The sequence below is a fragment of the Rattus norvegicus genome, chromosome X (assembly GCF_036323735.1).
Source record: "Rattus norvegicus strain BN/NHsdMcwi chromosome X, GRCr8, whole genome shotgun sequence".
Taxonomy (NCBI): domain Eukaryota; kingdom Metazoa; phylum Chordata; class Mammalia; order Rodentia; family Muridae; genus Rattus; species Rattus norvegicus.
In genome coordinates, this window is record NC_086039.1 from 104,263,125 (window position 1) to 104,279,446 (window position 16,322).

General features: G+C 42.1%; 1 non-coding gene and 2 pseudogenes across 1 annotated transcript; 2 read left to right on the forward strand and 1 right to left on the reverse strand.

The window, feature by feature from the left end:
* Positions 1 to 640: 640 nt before the first annotated feature.
* Positions 641 to 709, forward strand: Trnaa-ugc (transfer RNA alanine (anticodon UGC)). The gene has a single exon. It is a non-coding gene; the product is annotated as a tRNA-Ala (tRNA).
* Positions 710 to 3,745: 3,036 nt separating this feature from the next.
* Positions 3,746 to 14,669, reverse strand: LOC134484204 (presenilin-associated rhomboid-like protein, mitochondrial; annotated as a pseudogene).
* Positions 14,670 to 14,768: 99 nt separating this feature from the next.
* LOC134484205 (presenilin-associated rhomboid-like protein, mitochondrial) lies at positions 14,769 to 15,823 on the forward strand (annotated as a pseudogene).
* Positions 15,824 to 16,322: the final 499 nt, after the last annotated feature.

The window sequence follows — 16,322 nt, forward strand, 5'->3', positions numbered from 1 at the left end:
TGTGACCTCTATAGTGGAATTAAAGCCTTCTGTCGAGTTGATATAAGCTAGACCTAATGATTAAAAAAAAACCTGTTTCCTGTTTCCTTCAGAGGCTGGATCAAGGTACTTCTCTTGTATGCTTCTTCACTTGTCCCTGCGTTTGATCTTCAAGGTTCTTCCTTCCTCAGAACATTTGTAAATGTACAATGTTGCCTAAGATAAAATTTATACCCGGATTTGGGCAGGCGCAGAGCCTGGGTCTGAGAGAGTTCCTGGTAGGCTCCATAGAAGGGAGGCCCAGAAGACTAAAGGCAACCGTAGACTCGCTGTACCCAAACTCAGAATGCCATCTACCCAATCCCTGCTTCAATATTGCCTGATGTTCCTAATCCTTCAGAAGCACATTCTAATGAATTTAGCACAATAGTCTCAAGTGATGTAGGTCTGCCATGTTTTGCAGAGCACAAAATTTGTTGTGGTTCTTGTTCTTGTTTTGTTTGCATTGGAAATCGATTCTTTTCCCATAGAAGTGATGAAATAAAAATTGTCGATAATGATATGCAAATATGTGATATAAATATCTTCAGGCACTATAACACGTAGCTTGAGTCTCTGTCAGTTCATATAGGCTGGAAAGAGGTCAGAATGGAGGCTTTGAGTTGTAGCTCAGTGGTAGAGCGCATACCTTGCACGTATGTTGTCCCGGGTTCGATTCCCGGCCTCTCCAAGCTTTTTGCTATTTTCTCTTCAGGATCAGTTTCTAGACAGGATCTAGAAGACGTATCGGTAAAGACCTCCGTAGTCTGGGCCGTATGGTCAAAGTGCTCATCTATAACCGTGACAACAATATTCCACTCTAACCTTGAAGACGTTCCCATGGAGACCTCTTAGTCTGGGGAATACAGAGTGGTCATCGCTCTGGGATTATGTTTCCTCACAGCTTCTGCCTTCCTGCTGCTGGCAGTTTCCTAGTGGGTATGCTTTCTCGGGTGAACGACGTCAAGGAAGAATGACTTCTGCTTTGAGAGAAATAAGGGAGGATACTGTGTAGGAGAAAAGTCTGTTTCAGGGACAGGATCAGGACACTTTCTTCTATGTTTCTCCCCTTGACCCTGTGTTTGATCTTCAAGGTTCATCCTTCCTCGGTGCTTTTCCAAACTCACATTTGCTTGCTGAAGAAATAACTTCAACCCGTGTCAGGGAGCCACAGAGTCTGAGTCTCAGACATGTCAGTAACCGAAGCCCACTGGAGGCACCCATTCATGACCACATTCCTAGCCTCACTCTACCCAAACTCTCAATGCCATCTTCCCAACTTATGCCCGATTGACATACCCTGCAGTCACTCATTATTATTAATTTGACATGATACTGACAATTCATTGTGGGTCTGCCATGTTTTGAAGAATTATGATTTCTTTTATTTTTAAAAGGTTGAGTTTTATTTTATGCAGAAAATAGAACACAGGTACTGTTCAGCTGTACTGTAAATCTGAGTTAAATTTGAAGCTTGCCTAGATATCAAAACATTACTGAAATATTTGTGTTGAAAGGCATAATCATATTAATATCTCTACTTATCCGATCATGTGTAGATTTTAAATGTTACCAACTCTAACACCTAGTATTAGGTCAAATAAAGTGCTTGCATACAAGTTTATACACCGATAAAGGGTTGTGTGTAGAACACATACATTCTCAATGAGGAACCATTTCACATCGAGGGAATGAACATTGCCTTTTTATGTGTAAATTGAGACATAGATAAGGTACATAAAAGAGTCATACGTATGTCGTTGACCAGGAGGGGGAATCGTGTTCTCTCTGGTGTAAAAGTTACACAGGGAAGCTGGAAATGTAGCTCAGTTTTAGAATATTTGTGTAGAACATACAAGGTCCTGTGACTGACACGCAGTATGGACCACAAAGGATCACACAGAGGGAGGCAGTCAGAGCAAAAGTAGGCAAGAGATCCTTAAGCGAGCCAGTATACCCTGAGTCCAGAAAAATAAAGACTTCACAAAGCCAGTACTAAGCCATTATATAACTATGGGGAATAACCAGAAACAGGGAAAGGCCCAAAACTCATTTCTTCGTGTCAGTGGGGGATAGAGTGAGGGGGTGGATTTTTATAGTAATTGGTAAGTTTGAAGTGAGCAGGTCTGAAGCTGGAGAGCGTTCCTTGCATTGGACTAACCTTTTTGTACCTGTTGTCATTTTTCTATAAACGTTTTTCTAATTTGTTTTAAAAAACAAGACTTCTTGTTCTTAATACTATTACTTTGTTTTTGTTGAGTATATTTTCTTTTTTCATAAAAGAAATCCCATAGCAGCACTTGATTTGAAATTATTAATTGCAGGCAGTGAAGAGATGCAGATCCCGGCATGTTGTAAAAGTGTTGCAACTCCCTGTAGCTGTAGCCATGTTGCTTCAGTCTCCTAGGTTTATATGGAGTGTGATGGAAGGTCTGTTACCCCTGAGGATGTAGCTCAGTGGTAGAGCGACTGCCTTGCGTTCTAGTGGGCCTGGGTTCGACTCCCAGCATCTCGGGGGTCCTTTTTGTGTTCTGGTTTTGTTTCTTCACAAGATATCCAGGCTTTAATTTTTTGCTGGGAGAGCCTATATGCATAGGTAATTACTGGTTAAAGCGTTCATCTAGGACCATAAGGACAATGGTCATCAATAATCCAGTTATTTCCCTGAGGTTTTAATAGTCTGGTGAGTACAGCGTGGATGTGCCTCCAGGATTGTTTTGTTCTGAGCTTGAGTGAAGCTCTGCTTTCAAGCTGGTGGAAGTTTCCCTAGTGGGTGGCTTTCTCAGGTGACAGATAGCAAGGGTCAATGAGTTCTGCTTGGAGAGAAAAGAAGGGAGGATTGGGCGGAAGGTTCCTAGTTACTGAACAGAGAACTGGAGCGTGTGGTTGCCATGGAAACCAACGTCTTTGTGGACTCCGTTAAAATGTCTACTTAGGTGATGTAGTGATAGGAGCATTCTCTGTAGCCAAGCTTATGTGTTCCTAGAGGTGAGCACTTGAATTTCTCTGAGGGAGGGAAGACAGATGCAACTATTCCTGACCCGAGTATCTATGTATGTATATATGTATGTACACACACACAAACACACACACACACACACACACACACACACAACTACAGTACAACATATGAGCGGGAACGTCTGTCAGAGGAGAGGCGTTCTCACATGCCTACAGGAATCTCAGAGCCCTGTAGGATAATATAGTCCCTCAGAAGAATCTGAAGGGAAATACTTTCTCCTACAGTTCTGTTTACGTTTCCACAACTTTCCTAATGGAGCCATTAGGCAGGAAACAAACATTTAAAACTAGAGCACGTCAGGAACACTTCATTTTCAAAACCAATTCTCAGAAGGTGAGCCGCGATTCCTTCTGCCATTTCAAGAGGCTTTGTTTGAGAAAGTTCCGGGGAAACATAATGGGAAACTTTGTTCTTTACTGGCCACATACATTCATCAATAAGTGTAATTTAAGTCTTAAAGAAAGAGCTAGAGTTATCAGTTACAGTAACATAGGACACTAAGGACATTAGCAAACCAGCCATGTGTGGATATCAGAGAACAATCCTTGGGAGATGATTCTCTCCTTTCTCCAGAGCAACAAATCCTTTACCAGCCAAACCACGATGACACTCCAGTAAGTCCTACTCTCAGATGTGCTGATTGTACTTTCCATTATGTTTCCTGAGCATCTGCTGTCCGAGGAAACAGGCACCACAGCAGAGGTCTTAACCCCCAAACTTAGGACACTGCGACGAGACGAGCGTACATGTGTAGCAGTCTGGTCTATACAGTGTCTGGAGCCATTTGCCACCTCTCTGAAGCAGAGGGAACAAAAGAGGGATAAAGTCTGCCTGGCAGGCAGAGACAAGGCATGTCAGGGTCTCCTGGACTGCTGAGACATGGAAAGATAAGGGGAGGTGCACTTGAGGCTCAAGGCTAGGGGCTACCATTAAAGAAATCAGCCGCCCATGTATTTGTGAGAATGTGTCTGGACTCGGTGTGTTCCTTTGATATTTGTGTCTTTTGCTTCTTTGAGATGGTTGGTGTCGTGTACTCCACACTTGCAGGACCTCACTATATAACCAACGAAGATATTGAAGTCCTGACTCTCCTCCATCTGATTCCCAATGCTGGGATTTGGTGCTTATCCCAGCATGCTTAGGTACTTGTTTATCTTGACAATATAGCACACTCTCTCACTTCTGTAGGTACACAATGTGTTTTCACATCAAGTACCATTGTTTCTACATTTCCTTCATTATATAATGTCATAACTCCCCCCTGATTTTTACTTAAACTTAGGCATACGTGCTTGTATTTAAGTGTTCATGATATTATTTGTATGTCTTTAAATAAGGTATATGTCTCGTAAAGGATTAGTTTTATATTCTATTTCAATAGGTAATAAGATTGTCTTGTTTCTAATAAGGTATATCTATTTATATTATTTACATATATGTATATGTTTGCTTAACATGTCAATGCCAGAGGACAACTTGCAGGAGTGTTCCTCTGCTTAGGTCATGTGGGTCCTGGGGATCCATTGTAGGCCATGAGTGCAGTGCCAGGCACCATTGTACGAGTTACCACACATACATTTTAATATGATCCATATATATGGTCACTTGGGTTCAGTTCTGTCCCTGTGTTTGTAAGTTCGTATTTCATGCCCATAGTTGCAGAAAATCTTCTACTGGGCTGTGAATATCACTGTACTAATTTTTGAGTCTTGAGAATGAACTAGGGTCTAACTCTTGCAAATCCTATGCTCTGACACTGAGAAATTTCCCCCAGACACAGGAAATCTACTTTATTGGCCGTTTGTTTTGAAGTAGTATATAGTGCAGCACTCATCTTTTGCAGTTGGTTTTTTAATTGACTTCTGTTTGTGTGGGGTATATCAGACCCCACACCTTCCAAATGTCTGCCAAGTTGTGTCTCTACCGCCAACTTTCATTCCCATCCAAATATTAACTCTTAGAGTAGTTACTGCATTTACTGATTGATTGATTAATCCATCCATTCATTTATTTATTCATTTAGTCATCTATCTATTGTCCTGCGCTATCGTCCCACCAGCAAGAACGCATGCTCAGACACACGAATCCTTCTGCAGCAAAGCGTTTATTATATCTTAAAGAGCGGGACTCGGGGCGCCACCATGGCGCAGCTTATATACACCCTAGTGCGGCGCATCCACACCTGATTGGTCGCTTACCCATGATCTCATAGGCTCGCCCCAGAGTGGGCAAAGGCCTGGCAAGAAGACACTCTTGCACATGCGCACACAGTTAACTTCCTGAAAGGAAGTCAGGCTGGCGAGGAGGAAGCCATCTTGTAATGGCAAATGCTATCCCGGCTTTCCACGTGGGGCGCAGTGGAAGCCAGCGCCATCTTGTGGAGGCGAATGTTATTGCGGCTCTCCACATCTCCCCCTTATTGTTTTACTAGTATGAGGCTGGTCTAGGTCCCTGCAGTTACGTCCGTCCGCTGTGGCTCCTGTCTTAGGTCGTTCCTCCATGTCACAGCCTTATCCGTCGTAGGGCAACCCTATTGCCACTGGGCCCCGTGTCTTAGATTGGTCTGTGCATGAGGAAAGTTGCCCGTCTCTGGATACCGCAGTGCTGTGTGACAGTAACTGCTAAACGACCTAGGGCGAACTCTACAAAAGAGGCCAGCCAGAAAATGAGTTAGTGGGGAAATCATGATCACCCTATCGCGTCCAATGAGGAAACCTCAGCGATGTAGAAGGGCTGATCCAAGAATCATTGAGTCTCTCTCATCCCAGAGTAATGGATCCACAATTCCATGGGGTGCAAGAGCAGAGAACTCAGATGCCGACTAATTAACCAATTCTAGGGGAGGCCCCTTGTTCAATGGCCACAAGTGCCTGAGTGACAACGACATTGTCATGTTTCTGTTGAGATCTGAGTTTGCAAACCAACCATAGCATGAACACTAATCCACAGCATAGGGCTGCACCAAACAGAGCCACTCCCGATAAGTAGTGGGCACCTCATCTGGTTCTCCTCAGCTGCTACCACCAAGGGCCGTAGTCAAGCCGCTCCTATAACAAAATTTAGAATTCCCAATTGGTAGCAACTACTCCAGAAAGTTCACCCACTGTGCTTGCCTAACAATAGAATGGGGGTAGGGTAACTCCAGACACTGCAGACACAATGGCTGCAGCGGTAATGGCTGCTACAATAGCAGTGAAGATAACGAGTTCTTTCCCAGGACAGTTTAGGATCAGCCATTCTTCTCTGGAACAACCAGCAGGCAAGGGAACCATGTCTGAGATCTGCACAACCAGGGCAGAGTTCCCCAGTCCACAGCAGCTTCACACAAGTGGCATTCCTGTGAAGCTACAGACTGCAAACTAACAACACCAATCAAAGCAGCAAGAGTCACCAGGGGAATGAGGGGGACAGGAGTAACAGCTGGAGTCCAGTCTTCTCTGGAAAGCAGCAGTGCACAGAGGGTCTAAGCGTAGGCCACAGTGGGACGGGACACACGCAGCGGTAACACTGACTGTAGCAACGCCAAAATCTCTGTGATGACAAAAGATGAGGGGGGATCTTCCATCTTCCTCTCAGGGCAGAGGAATGACTCTAGGGACCCGAACCACGAGAGCTGAATCTTCATGCAACCAGGATCAGCAAGTCTCACCAGCCACCTCTGGCAGCTGGCATACTCTTGTAGCATCCTGTAGAAAAAAACACAAAGATTCCCTCTTCCCCATATAAAATATCTGAACAGGATCATGCCAATATGTGAATCTTTCTATTTCACCTAGGCAGAAGTATGTCTAGTTGTAGGGTGCCATAAACACTCAGAGTTCCTTGGCATCCAAATTTTAAAATTGAAATAAAAGGAGCATTATTTAGCATACAGGGATAACTCCCCCTTTTTAATTATCAAAATATTAGAAAGAATGAGATTTTTTTGACTAATTGTTCCTATGTAAGGCCTATAGTCTGTCTGGTATCATTGTCCTCCCTTGTTAAGGAGTCTAGGCAATCCAGTTTGAGTTCTTAATGTCCTATAAAGTAACAGTATTTAGTGTTCTTAACCACTAAGCCCTCTCTCTAGCTCCTCACAAACTTTATTTACCTAAACATAAGCATTAATTAGAAATGCCAAATCCTGTAAATATTGTCCAGATTCAGTTGTACTAGAAATCCCTGAGGTAGCAGGGTGAGGCTGGGAATTGAAAGTAAGCAAATGGAGTCTTCCTCTTTTCATATCAACTCCATTACCATTTTCAAAGAGCTGGGTCTATGGTTTTGTTTAGTTGTCTGAGCCAGAGCACTGAAAGGACAGTGAGTTGTCAGGCAATTCACACTGAAATGATCACTCACTGATTTCATGTAGAAAACTTGCCTCTAGTAAAGCATTAAGTAATTGACACCAATTGTAAACCACAAGCTATACATTGGCTATCAGTATGTAAATTGAAAGCTTGATTTAAAAACAGTGACTAAAGCACGGAATTTAATAATCTGTGCTGCAGCAGCACAAACTCAAGAGAATAAACAAGTGATCCAATCATACATGTAGCCTTTTAATTAGATGAACCACCAAAAAATACACTAAGCTCATTTCCTATGGGTTGTATGTACAAATTTACAGTAAATACAACAGCATGTAAAGAGTAAAATTATCAACTTTGCCTGAAAAATTTGTATAAGTGATAGACCAAATATCAGTATTTTGTAATAACCAATTTAACTGTTGTTTGGAATAAGATATGTTTTACCAGGTTTCTTTTTAAAATACTTTCATGACTCTAGCCTACAATTCTGTATTAACACAACTGAAGCTTTATCTCCAATGAGGATAACAAAGTTAAGACCTCTGGTAAGGTGAGGTACTTAGCCAACTAACATATCCTTAGAAGCTTAAAATTAGTTTTAAATATTCTTTTCTGGAGTAGTGTAACAGCTACTCCCCAAATATTAAAGCTCATTTTGAGAGCAAAGGTTTGTAGTAAAAATTTCCATATACACTGAAAGATTTAAGTTCTAACTTCTTACATTGAAGAAGCAACAAAATTACCTAATATAAGGCTGTTAGCCATTCTTTTGTAAAAAAATTTTAATGATATCACTTCATGGACTCTCTAAAATTATAAGCAAGCTCACAAAATGAAAACTCACAATCGCCAGGATGTAAATAAATTGCATAAAAACAATCCTCTAAATCTATCTTGAAATGGCAGTTGGAGTAAGCAAACTGGCTGTAATGCTCTCACAAGTTCTAAAACCTCATCAATCCTTCGTAAATCCTGTAACAATCTCTACCTGTTTGATTTTTCTCAATTACAAATAAGTTTGAGTTAGTCAATGTAACACTGGCAATCTTTAATCACAATCCTTAAGCTCTCCTTGTACCACCAGAGCACAACCACAACTTTGGAAAGTCACCTGAGTTCTGAGTATGTGACTAGGCAGTTGTTCTTGGGGCAGTGGAATTAGCATCAAAATACAGTAACTTCAGGGCAAACCACAACTTTGGAAAGCAAAACTCAACCTCCAACAACCTAGTCTCCAAAATCTAGTCTCCAAAACAACAAGTCTATCCTTCATGCTACAAAGTTTGACTGCCAGTTCCTACATATGAACGCACGATGGTGCAGTCTCCAATACCTCAACAAAGAGACATTGTCCTAAATTCTTTTAGAAGCCTGGTTTCTAGAATAAGAATTCCATAAAAATATTATCTCAATTTAGACCTGTTTCCCTAGGTTGGCCCATGTCACATGTTATCTAGAATGACTTCATCCAAATTACCAGCTTTATGTCAACTTTCTATTACCAATATTATACCTTTTTAACCATATCCAATAACTTAAAAGCCAATAGTCCATAACCAAGGCATGTAGAGCATATTTACACATTTAAAACCAATGAGAAACAAAATTGAAGTGGCTACACATATCTTTAATATTTGGACCAAGCACCATTTTTACCTTTTTAGCTATGATTTTAAGAGAAGCACCTTGTCACCTGTTGAGTCTAATAATCAGCTCATGTAGACGCTCACCCCTGGGCAGCTTCTCCAGCTGACCTAGACACCTGGCTACAGGTACAGGGCTCCAAGGACTGACTGAAACTGTTTTTTATTCATTTGTTCCTTTTTTGAAACGAGTTAAAACCAAATCAAGGTGTGAACGACTGGCAGATAAAGTTTTTACCATTTTCTCTTTTGAACATGAAACATAAAACATTTAAGCAACAAGAAACAAAAACCACAGACATAAACTGACAGACATGGACAGCTTGGTGCACCAAGGACAGACAATAGACAAAGGGGAAAAACTAGATGGTGTTCCACTAAAGGGACCCACATTCGAATAGGAGTCAGCAGAGAGGTAGGATTTCCCCTTTCCCACCACTTCCACGGTGACCATACACTCGAGTGGAGTTGATATGGACGATGGATTGTCTCAGTTCCTGGGCTAGTCCATCAACGTGTTGAAGCCAAATTCCTGTAAGATACTGAGATATATTATGGGGTATCTAAGCAGCATGACTGACATTCACAAATGGTATGGAAGTGAATCTTTTTGTTTGATTCTCCTGAATAAGTTTTTCAGGCGGTCTACCTCTAACAAATCTGATCAGTATGACTCTGTGAAGTTTAAACAAAATTATCAGCCTTGACCACAAAGGATCCATAACTTTCGGTCTCTTCACAGTGGCTCTCCACCTAGGCCCATATCTTTCTTCTTCATAGCAAGCTGTCTCATCTTCTAAATCCTCTTCTTCAGAGAAGCTAAGCTCGTCTGTTTCTGAACTACCAAGCTCTAAAGCCTCTAACTCCTTTACCGGATAAAGGCTTCTCCTTTTCAGAGCTTTCTTCTCCTTTCTCTGTTTCTCTCCCGGGGCGTTCTTTCCCCTATCTCTCGCTCCCTCAGATCTAAAGTCTTTGGGAGGGTCTGTTTTCTTACTTGTACCTTTTCTTTTCTCTTTGAGCTCTTTAATCTTTTATCCTGCTCTGTTTTTGACATGCTGTCTTGTAACTCCCCTAGCACTCGCTGTCCTGCTATTACTGTTGGGCGGCATTTCTCATCTTCTAGGCACGACCTCTGATGGTGCCTACCAGCAGCCGCAAAATCAAAAACCAAAAGAGAAAGAATGAAGGCTGATAAAACGATAACAAAAGCCTCCACCGCATCTTCTAATGGGGGAGAGAAGTGAAGGAGGTCAAGACCAAACATATCTCTCAGAGCTTACCCTAGACACTGCAGTTCTGTATCCTCTCCACGGACGAAATGTATATAAGTAATACTCAAGTTAATAATAAAAAATTGGGTTCAGAGCTAAACAGAGAATTCACAGCTGAGGAATGCCGAATGGATGAGAAACACCTAAAGAAATGTTCAACATCTTTAGTCATAAGGGAAATGCAAATCAAAACAACCCTGAGATGGCTAAGACCAAAAACTCAGGTGACAGCAGATGCTGGCGAGGGTGCGGAGAAAGAGGAACACTCCTCCATTGTTGGTGGGATTGCAGACTGGTAAAAACCATTCTGGAAATCAGTCTGGAGGTTCCTCAGAAAATTGGACATTGAACTGCCTGAGGATCCCGCTATACCTCTCTTGGGCATATACCCAAAAGATGCCCCAACATATAAAAAAGACACATGCTCCACTATGTTCATCGCAGCCTTATTTATAATAGCCAGAAGCTGGAAAGAACCCAGATGCCCTTCAACAGAGGAATGGATACAGAAAATGTGGTACATCTACACAATGGAATATTATTCAGCTATCAAAAACAATGACTTTATGAAATTCATAGGCAAATGGTTGGAACTGGAAAATATCATCCTGAGTGAGGTAACCCAATCACAGAAAAACACACGTGGTATGCACTCATTGATAAGTGGCTATTAGCCCAACTGCTTGAATTACCCTAGATGCCTAGAACAAATGAAACTCAAGACGGATGATCAAAATGTGAATGCTTCACTCCTTCTTTAAAAGGGGGAACAAGAATACCCTTGGCAGGGAATAGAGAGGCAAAGATTAAAACAGACACAGAAGGAACACCTATTCAGAGCCTGCTCCACATGTGGCCTACACATATACAGCCATCCAATAAGACAAGATAGATGAAGCAAAGAAGTGCAGGCCGACAGAAGCTGGATGTAGATCGCTCCTGAGAGACACAACCAGAATACCGCAAATACAGAGGCGAATGCCAGCAGCAAACCACTGAACTGAGAATAGGACCCCCAATGAAGGAGTCGGGGGGGGACTGGAAGAGCTTGAAGGGGCTCGTGACCCCATATGTACAACAATTCCAAGCAACCAGAGATCCAGGGACTAAGCCACTGCCTAAAGACTATACATGGACTGACCCAGGACCCTGACCTCATAGGTAGCAATGAATATCCTAGTAAGAGCACCAGTGGAAGGGGAAGCCCTGGGTCCTGCTAAGACTGAACCCCCAGTGAACTAGACTGTTGGGGTGAGGGTGTCAGTGGGGGGAGGATGGGGAGGGGAACACCCATAAGGAAGGGGGGAGGGATTAGGGGGATGTTTGCCCGGAAACCGGGAAAGGGAATAACACTCGAAATGTGTATAAGAAATACTCAAGTTGGGGTTGGGGTTTTGCTCAGTGGTAGAGCGCTTGCCTAGCAAGCGCAAGACCCTGGGTTGGGTCCCCAGCTCCGAAAAAAAGAAAAAAGAAGAAGAAGAAAAAAGAAATACTCAAGTTAATAAAAAATATATATAGCAGACAAAAAATAAAGAAATAATTTTCATGTTAAAAAAGTGGGGTAGACAGCTAAACAAAGAATTCTCAGTTTACGAATATCAAATGGCTGAGAAGCACCTAAAGAAATGTTTAAAATCCTTAGTCATCAGGGAATTGCAAATCAAAATAACCCTGAGATCCACCTCACATCAGTCAGAATAGCTAAGATCAAAAACTCAGGTAACAGCAGATGCTGGCAAGAATGTAGAGAAAAAAGAACACTCCTCCATTGTTGGTGGGATTGCAAACTGGTACAACCACTCTGGAAATCAGTCTGGAGGTTCCTCAGAAAATTGGACATTAAAGTACCTGAGGACCCAGCTATAAATCTCCGGGGCATATACCCAAAAGATGCTCCAACATACAACAAAGACACATGCTCCACTATGTTCATAGCAGACGTATTTATAAAAGCCAGGAGCTGGAAAGAACCCAGATGCCCTTCAACAGAGGAATGGATACAGAAAATGTGTTACATCTACACAATGGAGTACTACTCAGCTATCAAAAACAATGACTTCATGAAATGCATAGGCAAATGATGGAACTAGACAGTATCATCCTGAGTGAGGTAATCCAATCACAGAAAAACACACATGTTATGAAGTCACTGATAAGTGGATTTTAGCCCAAAACTCAAATTACCCAAAATACAATCCACAGACCACATGAAGCTCAAGAAGAAATATGACCAAAGTGCAGATGATTCACTCCTTCTTAAAGGGGGAACAAAAATATTCATAGGAGGGAAGGTGGAGGCAAAGTTTAAAGCAGAGATCGAAGGAATGGCCATTCACACCCTGCCCCACATGTGGCCCATATATATACAGTCACCAAAAGTGGTTAAGATGGATGAACCAAAGAAGTGCAGGCCGACAGGAACCGGAGAGGGATGTCTCTTGAGAGACACAACCAGAACATGTCAAATACAGAGGTGAATGCTAGCAGCAAACCATTGAACTGAGAAGAGAGATACCCGTGGGAGGAAGTAGAGAAAGGATTGAAAGCGCTAAAGGGGCTTGCAACCCCAAAAGAACAACAATGCCAACCAACCAGAGCTACCAGGGACTAAACCACTACCCAAAGACTATACACAGACTGACCCAAGGCTCCAAATGCATATGTAGCACAGAACAGACTTGTTGGGTCACCAGTGGAAGGGGAAGCACTTGGTCCTGCGAAGGTTGGACCCCCAGTGCAGGGGAACATCGGAGGAGTGGTAAGCTGGCTGGAAGGGAGGGAAACACCCTTATGGGGAAGAGGAAGGGAAGGGGGACAAGGGAGGGCAGAGGGTGTTTAAGGACAGAACACCGGGCAAGGGGATAATTTGAAATGTAAATAAAGAAATATATCGTTTGAAAAATTATCCAGCTCAGGAACATCACTGCTGGTTCCAAAGTAATGATTACTTTTAAGGCATTGCCTGCCATGAAGGCAAAAACGCGGAGGAAGATGATAAGGAGCCTCCGGTCTGGAATCGTGGTGCAGATTGCAGCAAGAATTGCCATGACTGCTCCCAAGCACCAAGGAAAGGTTCTGATTTTAATGTAGCAATTTTACACACATAACTGACAAAATTGAAAATAACAACGGAAGACATGAACATGGGTACAACTTGTTCTTGACCCAGAATGTTCTCGATGCTGGATGAGAAGCTGCACAAAACAGACATATTTGTGCCGTGAGGAATAAGGAGAAATTGTGGACAGAAACGTGGAGACCAAAGGACTTCTGAGGCTGGGTTGTGTGTACAGAATATGTGCATGGTCAGATGCAGGGAATGCAGGGTGTCCATAAGCAGAATGAGAGAGATGTGGTGATTAGGATGCCTGTCACCCTCTTCTGACCACCACCTAGGCTATTACACCAATTGTGGATCTCCTTTCTGATGTCTACTTTGTTTTGTGGGCGTATGCTGTCCACCCATTAACTTTTATGTCATCAACATTACTCTGTACCCTGGATTTCGGTGATTCAAATAGCTAAATATAGCTGATTCAAATGCACAGCCTGTGACCTCTATAGTGGAATTAAAGCCTTCTGTTGAGTTGATATAAGCTAGACCTAATGATAAAAAAAAAAAAAAAACAAAAAAAAAACTGTTTCCTTCAGAGGCTGGATCAAGGTACTTCTCTTGTACGCTTCTTCACTTGACCCTGCGTTTGATCTTCAAGGTTCTTCCTTCCTCAGAACATTTGTAAATGTACAATGTTGCCTAAGATAAAATTTATACCCGGATTTGGGTAGGCGCAGAGCCTGGGTCTGAGAGAGTTCCTGGTAGGCTCCATAGAAGGGAGGCCCAGAAGACTAAAGGCAACCGTAGACTCGCTGTACCCAACCTCAGAATGCCATCTACCCAATCCCTGCTTCAATATTGCCTGATGTTCCTAATCCTTCAGAAGCACATTCTAATGAATTTAGCACAATAGTCTCAAGTGATGTAGGTCTGCCATGTTTTGCAGAGCACAAAATTTGTTGTGGTTCTTGATCTTGTTTTGTTTGCATTGGAAATCGATTCTTTTCCCATAGAAGTGATGACATAAAAATTGTCGATAATGATATACAAATATGTGATATAAATATCTTCAGGCACTATAAAAAGTAGCTTGAGTCTCTGTCAGTTCATATAGGCTGGAAAGAGGTCTGGAGTGAGGCTTTGAGTTGTAGCTCAGTGGTAGAGCGCATACCTTGCACGTATGTTGTCTCGGGTTCGATTCCCGGCCTCTCCAAGCTTTTTGTTTTTTTTCTCTTCACGATCAGTTTCTAGACAGGATCTAGAAGACGTGTCGGTAAAGACCTCCGTAGTCTGGGGCGTATGGTCAAAGTGCTCATCTATAACCGTGACAACAATATTCCACTCTAACCTTGAAGACGTTCCCATGGAGACCTCTTAGTCTGGGGAGTACAGCGTGGTCATCGCTCTGGGATTATGTTTCCTCACAGCTTCTGCCTTCATGCTGCTGGCAGTTTCCTAGTGGGTATGCTTTCTCGGGTGAACGACGTCAAGGAAGAATGACTTCTGCTTTGAGAGAAATAAGGGAGGATACTGTGTAGGAGAAAAGTCTGTTTCAGGGACAGGATCAAGACACTTTCTTCTATGTTTCCCCCCTTGACAGTTTTTTTTTGTTTTGTTTTGTTTTGTTTTTTTTTATCATTAGGTCTACCTTATATCAACTAGACAGAAGGCTTTAATTCCACTATAGAGGTCACAGGCTGTGTATTTGAATTAGCTATATTTAGCAATTCGAATCACCGAAATCCAGGGTACAGAGTAATGTTGATGACATAAAAGTTAATGGGTGGACAGCATACACCCACAAAAGAAAGTAGACATCAGAAAGGAGATCCACAAGTGGTGTAATAGCCTAGGTGGTGGCCAGAAGCGGGTGACAGGCATCCTAATCACCACATCTCTCTCATTCTGCTTATGGACACCCTGCATTCCCTGTATCTGACCATGCACATATTCTGTACACACAACCCAACCTCAGAAGTCCTTTGGTCTCCAAGTTTCTGTCCACAATTTCTCCTTATTCCTCACGGCACAAATATGTCTGTTTTGTGCAGCTTCTCATCCAGCATCGAGAACATTCTGGGTCAAGAACAAGTTGTACCCATGTTCATGTGTTCAGTTTTTATTTTCAATTCTGTCAGTTATGTGTGTAAAGTTGCCACATTAAAATCAGGACCTTCCCTTGGTGCTTGGGATTAATCATGGCAATTCTTGCTGCAATCTGCACCATGATCCCAGTCTGGAGGCTCCTTATCATCTTCCTCCATGTTTTTGCCTTCATGGTAGGCAATGCCTTAAAAGAAATCATTGTCTTGGATACAGCAGAGAGCATTCAGGGATTTGATAAGTTTTTATTTTGGAGAAACATCCTTGTTGAGTTCTCTTTGGAATAAGGTATATCATATATTTTCATGACCTCATTTGAAAGAACTAGACAGCCGCTAGTGAAAATCTGGCATAAAATAAGGACTAACGACCCCAAGAAGGGTCTAAGTGAAACAAAAGCCTTGCGACAGCTCTGAGTGAAACAAAGGAGACCACTATGTTCTGACCCTTGCTGCCTGACAGAGTCTCAGCATTGCCTGTCGCAGTGTTTTTAATGTCCTCAGTGTATGTCTAATTAGCACACTATGACAAAATTGTGACACAGATGAATAAAAGTCTACAAAATAATGTGCTAATGTATTAGCAATATTCTATCAATCTCAGAGCACCAAACTTTCCAGCCAATTTTCTGAACACACATCGATTCTCTTTAAATTATGCCTTAACTTTCAGGACGGAAATATTGATTTCAAATTTTTGGCAGGGCAGTCATTTTCTTTCACAACTTTTCTGTACTGTATTTATCACTTCGTATATTCTGGGGGTTCCCTTAAATTTACACTTTATTCAATAGAACTTTACTTTTCTCAGGGAAATATCCTAATTCCATTTTTTATCTTTATTAACATGAATATTTCTTATTTACATTTCGATTGTTATTCCCTTTCTTGGATTCCGGGCCAACATCCCCATAAC